Source organism: Equus quagga, chromosome 5, assembly GCF_021613505.1.
Source record: "Equus quagga isolate Etosha38 chromosome 5, UCLA_HA_Equagga_1.0, whole genome shotgun sequence".
Lineage (NCBI taxonomy): Eukaryota > Metazoa > Chordata > Mammalia > Perissodactyla > Equidae > Equus > Equus quagga.
Genome location: NC_060271.1, coordinates 28,315,626 through 28,328,537, shown reverse-complemented (window position 1 = coordinate 28,328,537; position 12,912 = coordinate 28,315,626).

Here is a 12,912-nt window from a genome sequence, read left to right as displayed (position 1 = left end):
TGCCATCTCCCGACTGGACTCTGGCCGAGGGCAGGGCCTATGTGGTCCCGCTCACTGCTGTGTCCACGAGGCCCAGCAGAGTGCCCAGCACACAGGGGCACTCTATCCATGATCGAACCAGTGAGTGAATGGATGAGCCCGTTAAGGGGCAGGTGTGATAGTCAGAGTGTAAGCATGGGGTCTGCAGTGGCAGTGAGGGGAGAGAAGACACTGAGAGAATTGACAGGACACACAATTGATGAGAGGTGAGCACAGGGGGAAAAGAAGGAGTTGGCGATAACTCAGAGGTTTCTCCCTCAGATAAGCCCTGATGCCTTTAACTGAGATAGGAAACATGGGTGGGCGTGGAGTAGGGAGGGAGGAGCAGGCCAGGGTGGGAGACTGGGGCCCAGTCGCAGGCTGTTCCCTGGAATGCTCTTGCTGTCTCCCCACTCGTGGGTCCCCATCAGTGTCTGTGGCTTTGTCAAAATGTTGCCCCCTCAGAGAAGCCATGCCGATCACCCTACGTCGGCTGACCCCCTACAAATTATTTTTTACCAATACGCCCTCTCCATTTCCCTCTCAGCCCTCGTCATGATTGTAGTCGTGGTCTTTTGCTTTGTATTTTGTTTCTAGTGACTTCCTCACTAGATTGGAAGTTCCACGAGGACAGGGATCTTGCTTGTTTTATTGACCATGTACACCTGGCAGGCTCCCTGGCACACAGTAGGTGTGAAAAAAAGATCTGTTGTCTGAACGAGTAAATGGATGAACGAACGAACGAATGAATGAATGAAGACCTTGAATGCCATGAAAGGAATTGGACTCTTAGCATCAAGGGAATGGGGAGCCATGGAAAGTTCTTAAGGAAGGTAGTGTCAGGACTCAGCTTGTGTGTTAGAAAGCTCAGTCTGGGGGCTGCGTGGAAGATGAATTGGGGAGAGAAGGCAGGATCCACTGGGGGAGACAAAGATATAGCACCTGGGGCCGGGCTTGGGAGCCCCCCTGCCTGTGGGAGCCCTGAGCCCCCTCCCTATCCTTCCCCACTCCCCCCACCCCCTGGCCAGGCCTGTTGTTTCCAAGCCCAGCGGCAGGCGGTGGGAAGAGCAGGGCTGGCAAAGCTGACACTCACTAATCACGGCCCTCACCCCGGAGCCGCACTGACTGTCTGGTCTCCATGGAGACACAGCAACCTCCGGCCACTTGTTAATGGCAGCTCAACAAGGCTGCGGCAATGGGGACTGCCTGCCCACCGTGTCCCATCCCCGCACCACCTGTCCCAGCCTGGGCCTCTGCAGCAAACCACAGCGGCGCCTGAGTTGGGGGACAGGACCGGAGGTCTGGTGGCTGGGAGGCTCCCCCCACCCCTCCGTGGCCCCGCCTCCCTTGGCACTGCCAAGCAGTGAGAGGGCAGAGGCAGCCTCTGCCCTGGCTGACTCCTCCGCAGGGCTGCTGGGAAGCTGAGCTCATGCAGGTCACCCAGGCAGGGCCAAAGGGCTGGAGGGGGATGGTGAGGAGAGTGTCGGGGGGAACCTGCCTGCATCTCACACACAAGAGGAATAGAGGGGAGGCGCTTCGCCTGCCCTGACAACCCTCTGCTCTGCTAGCCTGAGGCAGGGACCCAATTGGGAACCATCTGTCCAGAACTTCCTCCCTAGTTCCCTGTCACTACATCTGAAATCTGAAATGCCACCATTAGCAATTCACTCCTTCGGGAGGCAGGGTGGAGCACAAAAAACACTGGCCTTGCAGTTAGGCAGACCTGGATATAAAGTCTGACTCTGTCTCTCCACCTCTGGGCATTGATTTCCCCATCTGTAAAGTGGGATAGTAATTGCACCTGCAGACAGAGACACATTCAAGCATGCACACTTCATCAGGCAGACTCTGACTTATTCTGGAAGCCTGAGCTCAATACTTGTGACTCCTCCCCCAGAGGCCTCTCTTCACCCCTGCAGGCAAGCTGGGTGCCTCCTCCACAGTCCCATGGCTGATCCCACAGCGTTTGCCAGCCTCCTGTATCTGTCTGTCCCACATTTGTCCTCCACAGACTGCCCTGTAGGGCAGGGCAGAGGGAGTATTAGGAGAGGTTTGTTGAATAAACAAAGGAGGTGGGTTGGGAGAGAGCCTCCCTCTGCCTTTTGTCCTCTTCCCTCCTCAGGGAAGCCCCAAGAACACTGGTTTCTCCCCCTTTCTCTCCTTCATACCTTTGTTTGTCCATCTGTCTGTCCATTCATCCATCCTGCCAACACTCTCTGAGTGGGACCTCAGAGAGGGTCCACATGTGACCCCAGTCTATAGGTGAGGCAGGGGCCAGATTCCCTGTTCCGGACACCTGAGACACACTCACAGCCAGCCAGGGACCTTGGTACAGCTGCCTTCCCCCACCGTGTTTCTTTTTGGTCACTCCCTAGGCAACTGTCCAAGTTGAAAGAGCCCTTGGAAATTGTCTAGTCCAATCCACTGCAGCCAGATGAAGAAACCAAGGCCCAGAGAGGACTGTGGCTTGCCCAAGATCCCACAGCAGCTCTGTTTTTGAGTTGACAATGTACCAATTATGTGGGCCTGCTTGGGAGGCGGCTTTTGGCTCTCTTGGCCCTGCTGACAGCTGTGTTCCCAGTGGCAGCTGGAATGCTGGTGGGAGGCCTGTCTGGCCTTTGCACCCTCACTCCCCAGGGCAGAACCAGGTGGCTCTGGTGGGGCCCAGGGCTGGGGGTTGGGGGGCCTCAGAGGGGCAGTCGAGATACCAGAGGGGGCGTGGAATGGGACGACTGGGAGAGGAGAGAGGCAGCACTGATTCTAGAGACTAAATCAGAAGCCCTGAGCTCCTGTCCCAGCTCTGCCACTCACTTCCTGGGTAACCTTGGGTATATCATTTGACCTCTCTGAACCTTAGTTTTCTTATCTGTAAAATGGTGCTACTTCTGTAGAATGAAAGCATTTTGTCAGCGGTGACAGCTGTACAGAGGCGAGGAATCTTCATTGTTGGAATGACAGGCTAGGTTTTAGAGAGGGGAAGGGACTTGCCTGAGGCCACAGAGTGAAGCCACATCTCCCTCCTATGAGTTCACTGCACTGAATTGGATACAAGGTTTTGGAGCTGAAAGAAGCATCCTTTCCAGACTGTTTGCTTGCTGAAGGAGGAAACAGGACCAGAGAGGGGGAGCAAGTTGCCCAAGGTCACCCAGTGACTCTGGGGCCAACATGGGCCCAGAGCCCAGGCTGGGCACGAGGTCCCCTGCCCAGCTGCCTTGCTTGCTCATCCAGCCCCCTTGGTTTTGTCTCCCTCAGTGAGTGGGCGCAGAACGGGCCCAGCTTCCTTCCTGCAGCCCTGCCCGCCGTCTGCCACGTTGGCAGCCGCCCGCAGCCTTCTCGCCCCTGCTGCTGCTGCTGCTGCTGCTGCTGCTGATGCGGCATCAGCCGAGACAAACCCGCCGAGAGTTTGCCCAGAACAGCCAGGGCTGCCGGAGCTGGGGCTGGGCTGGCTGACTCTGCCAGACAGGAGGGAGCGAGCCAGCCGGCGGAGGGAGGGAACAAGGGCTGAGCCAGCCCCTAACCTTCCCAGCCCTTCCCCACCCTCCCCAGCCAAAGGAGAGAGGCAGGAGGCTGGGGTTGGAGGCCAGGGGGCTAGAGCGACTCTGTGTGAGGTTCAGATAGCTGGGTCTGTCTGTGGGGGTGTGCACAATTATGTGTGCAGGGAGGAGCCCGTTGGGGGCGATTTGTGAGTCTGTGTTTGCCTCAGTGTGCACAGGTGACACTGTATCTGTGAGTTTGTGCTGGTTTGTGCATACACAGAGGGCCACTGTGTGTTTGTGTAAGCACAAGGGGAAGCTGTGTGTGTCCTCAGTTTGAACACATGTCTATGTTCAGAGAGATGCTGTGTCTAGCAGTGTGTGCACATGGAAGCTGTTAGTGATGAGGAATCCGTGTGTGCACTAAAGGGTCAGCACGTGCGCCTGAGTTTGTGTATGTCATGTCTGGGCATGTTGGGGGCCCCTGTGTATTTGTTGTTGTGTACAAGAGGATAACGACATAATTGTGAGTTTGAGCTCGTCTGTGATTGTGTGTGCATAAGGAAGGCTGCGTGCAGCTGCGATTTTATGCATGTCTCTGTGCCCAGGAAGACACTGTGTAACCATGTGGGCTAGTCCAAATGTCCAGGGCATGGGCACACAGCATCTTGTGCCCAGCGGACTTTATAAGTTTAGTTACCTATGGCGATGCAGGGCATCACCATGTGTGACTATCTATGTTTGACCGTGTGTACAAGGGAACAGGTGGCACAGGATTGTGTTCCTGTGGTTGTACCCGCACCGGGTGGTGGTGGTGGTAGTGGTGGTGGTGGTCGTGCTATGCAGGGAGACAATGTGCTATGGGTTTGCGCTTGTTTCTCTGCACAGCAAGGCCCTGCATGTGACTATGTTTGTGCGTGTCTGTGAGCACCGCGAGCTGGAAATCATGCGTGCTTCTGAGTATGTGGTGAGCTGAGCATGGGAAGGGGGAGTACATGGCTGTGTTTGTACTTGTCTGTGAGCCCCAGGGTCAGATGCGCTCCATGCGCTACCTCCTGTGTGCACAGGTGGCCGCTGTGTCCAACCGTATCTTTGTGTGTTTCGGGTCGTCCGAATGTGCACAGGAGGAGGACGTGGAGGGGGGATTTGAGTGCGTGCCTGTGCAGGCCCCTTTAACGTGGCAAGTCTAAGAAATGTCGGCCTTCTTGGCAGCAGATCTGGGCTTGGTTCCACTGGGGGTGTCTGCAGAGAGGGGCTCTTAGAAGGGACGTGCTTGAGCGAGAGAGACAGGAAGGGAAGGGGGGCCAGCCCCAGCTCGGGGTTTCCAGGAGGGAAAGCCAGACATTGGAACTTGTCAACGCTACCTCCTTGCCCACCCCCACCTCCCTGACTGCTGCCTCCCCTCCTGGCGCCTGAAGGCTGCTGGCAACCAGACAGACAGACAGACAGTGCACACACAGACTGGCTCACCGGCACAGAGCCCGAATGTGAGCCCCTAAATACACAAGCCTGGATGCCAAAGGTCCAGAGAGGGCAAAGGACGTGGCTAAGGCTTGGGGAGCACATGTGTTTATATGTGTTGGGGGCAAGGGGTGCTGTTGGACTCTAGTGCTTCAGTCTAGACTGGAACCCAGGCCTAGAAGGAGAAGGAGGTTGTGGGGTGTTGGGGAGGAGGGTGCTTGTGGGGAGGGGGCTCTGATTGCTCTAATTTGACTCCCACGGCTCCTAGGCCCTCCCCCCGTTTAGACAACTGCTTCAGTGTCTTTGAGAATATCATTGCCTCAGAAATCACCGCCTGCAACTCCCTCTTTGTACAGAAGCAGAAGAGAGACCCCGAGAGGGGTAGCAACTGATCCAAGGTAACACAGCAGAGCCAGGACTGGAACCCAGGACTTCTTCTCCCAGCAGTATCTGCTATGCATGCTGGCCCATGGGCCAGTCAGTCCTCTCCCTCCCAGGTCTTCAAGATATGACAATGACCCCTTGTTTCTTTTTTTTTTTTGTTCCCAAGTGATATGTCTATCTACTTGTTAGTGCTGCTGTTTGTCACAAGGGCTCCAATACCCTTTAGGGCAGCAGAATCTGGAAGAGAAGAGGAGAGTTTGGTTCTGGGACAAGGGCTTACTGGGGAGGTAGGATGGGGAGATGGAGAGATAGAAGGGAAGGAACTCAGGAAGAGGGCAGGGGCTGGCCCCATGGCCGAGTGGTTAAGTTCACGCGCTCTGCTGCAGGCGGCCCAGTGTTTCGTTGGTTCGAATCCTGGGCGCAGACATGGCACTGCTCATCAAACCACGCTGAGGCAGTGTCCCACGTGCCACAACTAGAAGGACCCACAATGAAGAATATACAACTATGTACTGGGGGGCTTTGGGGAGAAAAAGGAAAAAAATAAAATCTTTAAAAAAAAAGGAAGAGGGCAAAGAGGAGGAGGACCTCCAAGGGAGGAGGCTGGGGCAGATGTGAACAGAGACTCTCCTTTGCCTCCTCCTCCAGTCTGGGGACTAAGGGCAAACCAAGCTCAGAAGGCATCCTGCCCATCAGGGGCTGGGATGGGGACTCCAGGGTTTCTCTAGGGCCTGGACTCAACCCCCAAACCTGGGGGCAGCAGGGCTGAAATCAGCGGAGTAGCATTCTGGGTGCAGGTGTGGTGTGCAGTGAGCAAACTCAGTGACCACGCTCAGGAGAAAAGGAAGGGGTGGGTCAGTGGGTGGGGGGGTGGGTGTGAACCTGGGTATGAGTTGACTTAGGGTGAGTGGCCTCTTTGGAGCATGGCAGTTGAGTGTGTGTGTGAAGTTGTGAGTGTGCTAGGGCTCTGTGTATATACTTGTGAGCCAACAGGCTCGGACTTCACTGGGTTGGGGGAGGATCGCAGGAGTGTGTGCATGTGTGTGTCTGTGATAGGCAGAGAGAGACATTTCACCCTGAGGGAATAGCTGTATGCGTGTGCCTGTGTGTGTGTGTGTGAACCTGCTCTTGTGGACGCTGTCTACTGTGTATGTAGGTAGGTAAATTGTATAGCTATGTACAGTGTGTGTATGTGGCTGGATTCGTGTGTGTGCATCACGTGTTTGAATTGCATGAGTACATGTGAAGTGTGTAATTGCATAAGTGTGCAGCTGTGTACACATGTGTCTGTGATTGTTTTGAGGTTCATGGTGGAGTCATCTGTATCAGTGTTGGCTACAGGTTGTGTGTGCAGTTGTGTGTATCTGTGGGGCAGTGAATGTTAGGGAGTGGTTCACGTGTGTGGTTGTATATTTTGGGGGATTGGGTTATATGTATGGTTCTTGAAGCAATACTTTACTCATTTTTTGTTTATTGTTGAACTTCCCCGCCAGGACGTAAACTTGATGAGGACTGGAATTTTTGTCTGTTTGGCTCATGGTATCCCTTGTGTTTAGAATAGTGCCCAACACACAGTAGAAACTGAATCATATTTCTTGAATGAACGATGAATGAGTGTGTGCATGCTTGGCTGGGTGTGGGAAGTATGTTATATGTATGAATTGTGTGAGTCTGAGTATATGAATGGATACATTTTGTGTTTGTCCAGGTACAGGAGGTTTTAGGCATAAGTGGCATGTGAACCAACTGTGTGCACAGGTGCGTGTGTGTGTGTCTAGGTGTGTGACTGTGTACCTGAAGCTGTGCCACTTATGCGAGCATTAGGAGTGTTGGGGGACGTGGCTGTGTGCATGCACAGTTGTGCGTGCGTGTGCACGGGGGCGGGAAGGCGCTGTTGGCTTCTCCCAGCCTTCAGCACTCACTCAGCTTCACCCCAGGTCGCCTGCTGTGAAATGTCAGTGGCAGAGAAGCTAAAAATATCCGCTCTCCTCCTCTTGCTCACTGCTTGGGCTGATGGGGCTGTGGGGCCCCAGCAGGCCCCTTGGGCCCTGGGGGGAGGAGAAACTGCTGTATGAGGGGCGGGGTGTCGGGTAAGAAAAGGAGGCCCTCCTCAGCACACTCCCTTGCTGCCTTTCTCTCTGTCTCCAAAGCCAGGCCCCAGGCTCCCCTCTGTCAGGAAGCCCTGGAGAACCCCCAGGAGCTGCCACATGCTAGTGTGTGTATTTGTGTGTCTGTCTGTGGAGTCCAGAGCAGCCTGGGAGGGAGATGTGGCCTCCATCAGACTGGGGCTCATCTGGGCAGGACAGTGCTTCTTAGCTCAGCCCAGGGACTCCAGAGGACAGAGCTTCAGCCAGGGGGCTCCTGGTAATGGGCTGTATCTTTCCCCTGAGTCTGGGGGCTCCCAGGGTAAGAGCTGGTGCTGCTTCTTCCCTACAGCTGAGGGTGCAGCCCAGGCCATGTGGGTTCACCTGATGCTGGTACTGGGGCCACTAGGGCCCTCTGACCCCAAAGAACATCTGCTGCTCCTCAGGGCTTGTGGGCAGAGAGGAGTCGCAGCTCTGTCCACACCCTAGGCCGGCATGCGTTTGTGCTACGGGTATTTGTGTGGGTGCGGGTAAGACATGTCAGGGCCCGCATGGGGCCGTCAGGTCCTTCAGGGACCTGTGCCTCTTCACATGTTGGTCTCCTGGGTGTGTTTCTGCCTTGTCAGTGGTGTGAGCAACTGCCTGGCCTTGAGCATTATGGGCAGTCAATAAAAGTTTGGGGAGTTGTGTGTTTCTCTGTGTGCGTGTGGGCGACTCTGTACATGGGTCTCGGTTTCTCCCTATCGTAATGCAGACCTGCAACCTCTAGCTGGAATGAACAGTGTTCATGTGAGGGCTGCTTGTGTTAACACGGGGGCTTTCTGTGTGTCAGTGTGTTTGAGTGTGTGTTTCTATCAGATGGTCAATGTCTGTTTGTCCTCTGCATCAAGAGGTCTGGGGGTATTTCTATGTGTCAGGATTGCAGTTGCTTGCTGTGTGTCTGTATTTGTGTGTGTGTCTGCCTAGATGTCAGTGAGCATCTCTGTGCCCGGGTGTGTGTGCCTATGTCAGTTTGATTTTGTGGGTCTCTGTATGTCCATGTGTCCCTGTGAATGTTGGTGTTCTCTCTGTGGGCTGAAATCTGCGCACAAATTGGGCACCCCCTTCCCTCAGCCTTTTCTTAGTCTCTCACCATTTCCGTGTTGAAAGCTTCAGGTTCTCTGTGTGTGTGTGTATGTCAACTTTCCTCAGCCCTAAAGCTTCCAGCTCTGAGATCTGCCCTCCCACTCTCTTTCCTGTTGGACTGGAGGTGGGAGCCGAAGCAAAGAGGGCAGGCAGGCAGGCACAGAGCCCACCACAGCCGGGGGCCGGGGCCAGGCTGCCACCAGGGCCCTGCCTCAGCTTTCCTCCAAGCAAGCGGTAAGCCAGAGCCTCGGTTACATGTAAACACCAGCTGTGTCAAGACGGCGCAGCTTCTTCTAGGTCAACAGACAGCTGTGGGGTTGCTAGGCAACCGCCTGGCTCCCCCCCCATTAGGCCCCCCTCCCACTGCCTCTACCTGAAAACCCTCTGCTGGCTCCCCCCACCCCAGGGTACGGCCACGCCCCTCCACGCCAATTAAAACTGCGGGGCTGAGGGGGTAGAGAATCACGGCTGTGTGAAAGGGAACTCTGAGAGGCGTTGGTATTGGGTACCGAATAGGTTTTGGGAGGTGTTAATCCTTCTGGTCCCCGCCTCCCCCCGCCCCAGTCCTCGGTGCACTTCACACTCCCACCTCACCAGTCAGACTAGGGCAGAACAGGAGTGATGGTAACTGATGCCCCCCCTGCCCCGTAAGTCAAACCAGAACTGGAGAGATGCTGGAGGCAGATGGAGGGAGAGCGGTGTGGAGTTCACTAGCGATTCGTCAGGTCGCACTCCGCCCCCTCCCCGCCAAGCCTGGGCAAGACAGACTGAAGGACCCTCTGGCAACAAAAGTGTTAAGTTCTCCCTTAATTTCCCCCCCTCCCAGGATACCACCCCCATTTCCACGGCAGCACCTGCGCTCCCAGCTGCCGTGCCCGTTTGGTGCCCGCGCCCAGGCCGGCCGCCCGCGCCGGGCCCCACCGCCGCCTTTCCCCGGCCTGGGCCTTCTCTGGAGGGAGGGGGAGAGGCGAGGCCCCGCGGCCCCGGGCCTCCCGACCGCCCTCCAGGCCCCAGGCAGGGGCGCAGGCCCTCACAGTGGGGTGCGCGGCCCGGGGGGACTTCGGAGGAGCTGGAGGAAGGAGTGGGAGGAGGGAGCCCGGCCAGCAGGGGGGCATTGCCCTTGGCCACCCCATTAGTATGCGGCCGCGCTCGGCGCGCCATGGCAACCGCTCCCCCCGCGCCGCGCCAACTGGGCAGCCCCGGGCGCAGCGCGCACCTCTCCTCCCACAGGTGGCGGCGCGCTCCGGCGGGCAGGCACGCACGCACGCTCGGGGCGCCTGGGGGCAAACCGCGGGCTCCGGGTGCGCTGGGGCCGCCCTGTCCCCCCGGTCCCGCCGCCTATGGGCGTGTCCCCAGGTGCTCCAGAGTGAGCCCCAAGGGGTGTGTGTGTGCCTGAGGATGTTCTGCCTGTGCCTGGGCGTGTCCCTCAGTGTGCCTGTTGTGCCTCTGTCTCTGGTTGTCCTTGAGGATATTTGCCTATGCTCATTGGCCTCCTTATTCCTGAATGTATGTGGCTCTGAGTGTGATTGCCACGGTGTAACTGAATGTACCTGTGCCTTTGTATATCTATGTTCCAGTGAGTGATTGTGTCTGCTATCTTTGTGCTTGTGTGTATGTATGTGCCTGAAGGTGTGTGTAAGTTTGTGTCTGTTGGTGCCCAAAGCCCTGGGTTTTCCTTTGGAAGAATGCCCTGGGTGTGCCTGTGACTGTGTATCTGTGTGTGCCTGGATTAGTATTTGTCAGTGTGTGTGTATGATCCCTTGGTATTTGTGTGTGACTCTTTGTGTCTGGCATCCTTGTGTTTCCAGGCACAGCTGTGTGTTGAATTGTGTACCTGTGTGTATGTCCCTGAGAACTTATCTCTCCATGTATGTCATGTGTGTTCCTGTGAGCGCCCTGAGTATGTTCCTGGAGTGTGGCTGTGTGTCCAGGGGCTGCTGGCTCTGTGCCCTCCTCAGCTTCACTCCCTGCTGCCTGAGTGAGCCGACACCTGCTCCCTGAGCACTGGGCCCCCTCCTCCCACCTGGCAAGGACAAGGAAGGACACGGAGACAGAGGCAGAGACAGAGACTTGGAGGGGTACACAGCCAAGTAGCTTGGAGCGGTGGTGACCCAGAGTCATGTGATCAGCCTCAGAGCCCAAGGCCCAGAAGAGAGAAACAGGGATGCCAAGATCTGGACATTACAGAGAGGGAGACCCAGAGTCACACAGAGACCCAGAGCACCAAGTCCGGAACTGCTGAAACAGACCAGAGATTAAGGATGTGGCTCCCCAGCCTCCCTCCCCCTCTCCCTCCCTTCCTCCCACTCCAGAATTTCCAGCCCCAGCTGTGCCTCCTCCACATACCCAAAGTAGAGTCCTCCCAGCCCTGGGACCGGAACCCAGCCCCCTCCTTGCAGCAGCTGGCTGTGTGTGTGTGAGTGTGCACACACAACCGCATGTGTGATGTTCTGGGCTGATGCCTACCTTACACACAGCCCTCCCCTCCCACCGTTGTCCACATTTTCACAGGCCCAAATCATGCACAGCTTTACACCCATGCCACACAGTCAAGCCCACTCATTCAAACCCAGAAACATGCCCTGGGTCTCCCTCTCTCAAACACATCTGGGGGCTGGCCTGGTGGCAAGCCATGCTGTGGTAGGCGTCCCGCACATAAAGTAGAGGAAGATGGGCACGGATGTTAGCTCAGGGCCAGTCTTCCTCAGCAAAAAGAGGAGGATTGGCAGATGTTAGTTCAAGGTTGATCTTCCTCAAAAAAAAAAAAAAAAGAAAACACAAAAAAACCCCACATCTGGACATAGGGCCAGAGGATCCACCACACACACAGCCAACCAGCAAGTCTCACCTTCCTAAGCTTGTCCAGCCAGCCATTCACCCCTCGGCAACCCCTAAGGGGTTCCAAACCCCTGCCACCCACAGGGAAAGACATGAGACCAAATTTGTCAGTTCCATCAGACTATACATTCAAAGGCAGGGACCCCACCTGTCTTGTCATTGTCATATCCCCAGGTGGCTAGGACACTGCCTGGAATTTTGTAGGTGCTTAAGAAATATTTGTGGAATGAACATGTTCACACAGTGTCTGTAACAGTCACTGAGAGAACCCATAGTAATTTACAGTCACTAATGGCTACCACACTGTACATACAAGAAGGCACCTTACGCACACCGAGGACAACACATTAAGTATAGGTGTGTGCACACAGGTGACTGCTTGTGTACAAACACACAGCACAATAGCTAGATTAGAGGTTCTCAACTTTGGCTGCTCATTAGAACCACCGGGGGCTTCTAAAAATCCCCATGCCCAGGTCCCGCCCAGACCAATAAAGTCAGAATCTCTGGGTTGAGAACCACTGATCTAGATGAATGGACTCGAAAATTTTTTTTAGGAAGATTAACCCTGAGCTAACATCTGCTGCCAATCCTCTTTTTGCTGAGGAAGACTGGCCCTGAGCTAATATCCATGCCCATCTTCCTCTACTTTATATGTGGGATGCCTGCCGCAGCATGGCTTGCCAAGTGGTGCCATGTCCGCACCTGGGATCCGAACTGGTGAACCCCGGGCCGGGCCGCCGAAGCGGAACATGTGCACTTATCCGCTGCACCACCGGGCTGGCCCAGACTCGACATTCTTGAATGGAGATCACTAGCAATGAGGGTAGTGTGGGTTTTCACTTTTAACAGTACAATGAAGCAGACTCCTGAATGAGATTGCTTGGGTTTGAACCCTGGTGTCACTATTTACTCATTGAATGGACTTTGTAAATTACCTCTCTGCACTTGAGTTTTCTGTAAAACAGGCATAATTGTAACAATAAAGCCTCACAGGATTGTTGTGGACGCAGAATGTGTTTATACATATATATGTAAAGTGTTTAGAACAGTTATATAATTATTTCCTATTCTTATTACCATTATTTTAAAAATTTACTATAGAATGGACTAATTTTTGGATGATTTTATAAGCAGGATTTTTTTCCCTTTAAGTTATTGTGAACAAGCAGGGCTCAGAGTCAGACTCTGGGCCAACCTACTCCTGCCACTTCCCAAGTCATGTTGGACAAGTCACTTACTCCGCGACTCTGAACTTGTCTTCTCATCTGTAAATGTGGCGAATATCTTTCTCTACCTCAAGGACTGTTTTGAGGAATAAATACCTCCGGGAAGTGTTTAATAAATGGTGGCAAAACCCACATATCTAGGAGCCACACTGCCTTGAAGCGTTCTGGGATTAGGTGTGGGACTGTGGCTGTGGTAAGGCCCCAATTACGGAGAAGAACAGATCAAAATAGGATGACCCCCATCCCTGCCCCACCCACCTGAGCAGAGCCTCTGCTGCCCTTCCCCTAGAGGCCCCAGAA